The following is a 4,812-nucleotide window of genomic DNA, read 5'->3' as shown; positions in this document are numbered from 1 at the left end:
GACCCATATTCCACTCACCAATAGGGTTTAGCCTGTTCCACCCAACCTCTCTTTCTCTAGGGATTAGCACCCTCCTGTTTACTTTGGAAACCCCTGGTACCACTTGTCATGCTAATAAGATAGATTTGGTTTTTTTTTTAATGAATTATTCATGGTAAAGTGCAATTAATACACTCTGTTTCCCTCCCTGCCATTCCTTGGGGAATATTAAGGCTCCCTGCACATTTTAATGGCTCCTTTCAATCTTCTAGTAACAGAAGCACTCATTTTGAACAGAATGAGAAACATTTTGTATCCACCTGTTGCACTGCAACGTATTTTTTTTTAAACCCTTCAAGTGCATTTTTACTAAAGCACTAAAAGCCTCAGGCAAGCCTAAAGCTTATAGCTCTGGAGGAGGAGAGAAGAACAGAAAGAATTACCAGGTTTCCCTCTTCTTTTCAAATAATGCTGTCTGAGGCACTATGCACACTTTAATTTGGTTTAATCAAAATGAGTAGGACGTCAGCTGATCCACACATGGGGGTGGGGGAGAAATTTGATTCCTTTTGCATTTACAGGTGAACCATGAACCTGCCTGATTTGCAGTCTCTGGCGCACTTCGCAAAAACAGCCATCCTTCGAAATTTGCAATCCTCTGGATTTTGCAATGCACTTCTTGAGCCAAGCAATATGTACAGAACTTCCTGTGCTGGGGCAAAGTGTGCCTACAAATGCATGTATTACTGAAAATAATGCTCATAATTGCATTCCGTTGGGCCAAACTGCGTATAAAAATGTATACAGCAGGAGAAATGCAACTGAAATTAGGATGGATTTTCACAAGGTCTCGTTTGCTTTTTAAATTGCTAGTGGATGTAGACATGTGGAGAACTGTGCTTAACATTGAAAAAATGAGTCAAATGAGAAACCACAACTGACAGATGCAGTCATACCTATCAGAGGCATTCACTGTAGGTCCCCCTCACCCCAGACTGGTGCTTCACAGTCAAATTGCAATTGCAAGAGATTACATGTTTGAATTCTTTTTCTCAGAGGTGGGGTGGGAAGGACTCTAGATTTAACCCTCTTCCCAAGAAACCAGTTTTCTTAATGAAGGGATAACCCCCCCCCCCATACCAGAGATGCCAACTTGGATAAAACATTGTGGGGAGGGATTTTGGGACATGGTCTATGAGGAATTAAAGAAAATGCTCAAACATTCACTAAAAGACCAGAAGCCTTTTTATTGGGCATTATGACAATAAACATCCCAAAAGAAAGCAAAAGAGTATTTTTATATGCAACTACGGTGGCTAGAGTGTTAATTGCCAAATACTGGAAAGGGAATTCGACTCCCAGCTAAGGAAGAGTGGCAGAGTAAATTGGGTGAATATGTAGAACTAGCCAAAATGACCGAAACTATAAGAAATCTATAAGAAATCACTCGTTTACAAGGTTTAAAAAGGAATGGGAATCTTTTAAAAATTATCTGGCTAAACATGGTTCCCAACTTAAAACTTTGATGTGCCTAGAAATAAATTTCACAAAGTAAAAAACAGTTACCGTATATACCCGAGTATAAGCCGACCCGAATATAAACCGAGGCACATAATTTTCCTACAAAAACCTGGGAAAGCTTATTGACTCAAGTATAAGCCGGTTCACCTTTGCCGCTGTGGAGGAGGAGGAGGAATGAGCAGCCCAAAAGCAACCCTTTGGGCTGCTCCTTCCTCTTCTTCCTTTGCCAAGTTTGCATTTATGCGAGCAGTTCAGGAATGGAACAAGCTGCCTGGGGAGAGCAAAGAACCGCCGTTCTTGTACACTTCTTAAGGAATGGTTGACTGGGGAGACCGGGTGGTGGCACGAGCGGAGAGAAAGGGCTTCTTTCTCGCCACCCCCACCACCCACCTCACTCGGGTATAAGCCGAGGGCAGCTTTTTCAGCACAAAAAATGTGCTGAAAAACTAGGCTTATACTCAAGTATATATGGTAGATGGGTTATTCTATAGAGAGGGAAGGTTGAAAGAATACTAGAACACAGTTTGAAGGAAATAAAGAGGTATGAAGAATCTGCTAAGAGGTAGGGGAAAGTCAATTAATGTACTATGGAAATGAATAATTTCAGAAGAAATAGATTGTGTGTGTGTGTATGTATGTATAATAATGAAAGAAATACGATATATATCTGCAGATATTAAAATGCAATAAAAAATTATTTAAAAACACATTGGGGGGACAACCATGACGACAGGTAAGTCTTACATTGCATAATCAATCACAAGATGCAGAGCCAGCAAACCATTTGAATGACAACCATTTCTCACAAGGCTTGGTTTCCAGACCCTTGAACATCTTGGTTGCCCTCCTCTGCACACCTTTCAGCTTGTCAATATCCTTCTTAAATTGTAGCACCCAGAACTGGGGTCCAGTCCTCAGTCTGAAAGTGTGTCACTTCTTTAGCCACAAAAATTCCTGAGGGCTTTAATCCACTTTAATTGTGCAAACATCCATTTCCGTTATGTGACTGAATCCACTCCGTAAATTACGAACAGTTCAGAGGCGACCACAGTCTCTGAAAAGAGGAATCATGGTTATTATTTTCTTATGTGTAGGTTGGGTTTTATTCTAAAATGAACGTGACTAGGCTCGGAAAATGTAAGCAGCAGAATTGAAATCTAACAGCCAACTGTTTAATAATTCTTTCCTCTGCATACTTTTTGTTGCTACTCCTGTCTAATTGGACAGCTCTGTATATTCTCTGTACATACACAGTATCCTCTGCTTACACTTTGTGTGTTACCTTTGGGCGGTTGCTTATATCAGATAAAAAGGGGTAAGTATCTCTGGCTGATATCAGTGGCAAGGTCACAGAGTATACCATCACTTCATTCATCTTTCACAATGGATATTAATTCATTTCATGTAAGAAAATGTACTCTACTATCTGCTGGATAATTTAAAGAAGCACTATCAGTTCATGCACTAGCACTGGCTTCTTTAAAAAACGAGCATCTGGCTCTCATGCACTTCAAAGCAGAATGCTACGCAGAACTAGTCTTCTTTGAAGTACAGCTGCAAGCACAGACAAGTTTAGGAACCCAAATCAGTTTCTGAATCTGCTGTACTTGGAAAAATCCCAGTCAGGTGTCTTAAAAAAATAATACGCATTTTAGAAAATTGGTGTCTGAATCAGCTGTACTTCAAAGCAGAATGTCTCATACAGCTTTTTTTTTTTTTTTTTTTGCTTTGAAGTATGACTAATTCAGATGCAGACTTACTTTCTTCCTTTTTTTTAGGGTGAGGGAGCCGAAATTGGCATTCACCTTAGTCATGCTCTGGTCGTTCTTCTTTGCTGCTTTGTCATTTTCTTTCTTCTTCAGCCAGTGTGAGAAAGGTGTAGTGTCTGCCATGCTGCAATAGTAACCTGAATAATTTAGAACCACAGAATCATATAATTGTAGTTCTGGAAGGGACCCTGAGGGAGGGCCCCTGCAATGCAGGAATCTCAACTAAAGCATCCATGACAGATGGCCATCCAACCTCTGCTTGAAAACCTCCAAGGAAGGAGAGTCCACCACCGTCGGAGGGAGTCTGTTCCACTGTCAAACAGCTCTTAACGGTCAGAAAGTTCTTGCTAATGTTTAGTCAGGAATCTTCTTTCTTCCTGGCATTTAGTACAAGATTGTAACTTGAATCCATTTGGTTTGGGTTCTACCCTCCAGAGCAGGAGAAAACAAACATGCTCCATCTTCCACATGACAGCCCTTTAGAAATTTGAAGGTGGCTGTCATATATCCTCTCAGTTCCTTCTTTTCCAGGCTAAACAAACCCAGCTCCTTCAACTGTTCCTCATAAGTCTTGGTTTCCAGACCCCTCATCATCTTGGTCACCCTCCTCTACACATATTCCAGCTTGTCAATATCCTTCTTAAACTGTGGATTAAATTTGTTTATTATAAATTTATTTATTTATATGCTAGCATCCATGTGCATGGTGCTTTTCATAAAACAGATCTGATGGGTCCTTGCTTCCAAAAGGCATATCATCTTAAAAGGCACAGAGGAAGGGGTGGAGGAAAGGGTAAACAGGTGAAGAATATATTCTATTATACTTTGGCTTAGTTACAATAGGGTGTTGCATCGAGGGGGATATTCCAAAGGCTTCCTGGGAAAGGTGAGTTCTGAAGAGGAAATAAAGGAGAGCAGTTGGACAGAGACATTCTTGGAGAAAGCTCCAGGCATAAGGGACAGTGAGGGAGAATGGGCAAAAGATATTTGGGTGGTTGAGACTGATTGAGCTGCGATGCATCAGGTTATGAGAGCAGGAAAAATAGCAGAGTGGGGCCATGTCATGGAGGGTTTTGAAGGTAAGTAAAATTGGTTTAAATAGAATCTGGCTGGAGCTATGAGAAATTCTAGACTGCGGGTGGAAGCTCTGCACAGCACCCATTGGATATTTTCCATATATTATATACACACATGTATATGCAAAATATTGCATTACTGTTGGGAAAGAGCCACATCTTGGTGGTAGAGTAGAACACCTGTTTGGCATGCAGAATATCCCAGGTTGAATCCCCTGCATTTCTGGTAGGACTGGGAGAAGTTCCCTATCTAAAACCCTGGAGAACCACTGCCAGTCAGTGTAGACAATGTTGAACTAGACGGACCAGCTTCAGTCTATAAAACAGCTTCCTAATCTCCAGTGCTTGTAAGGGGTGGGGTGGAGGGGAAATCTAGGGTGTATTTGAAACCTGTTGTTTGAAACTGGGTGGGTGGGGGCTGGCATTCACTGATTCTAATAAACCTTTCATTTATTCCAAAATAATTT

This window comes from Lacerta agilis, chromosome 3, assembly GCF_009819535.1.
Source record: "Lacerta agilis isolate rLacAgi1 chromosome 3, rLacAgi1.pri, whole genome shotgun sequence".
Classification (NCBI taxonomy): Eukaryota; Metazoa; Chordata; class Lepidosauria; order Squamata; family Lacertidae; genus Lacerta; species Lacerta agilis.
The sequence above is the reverse complement of the archived record's forward strand: the minus strand, read 5'-3'. Positions refer to the sequence as shown.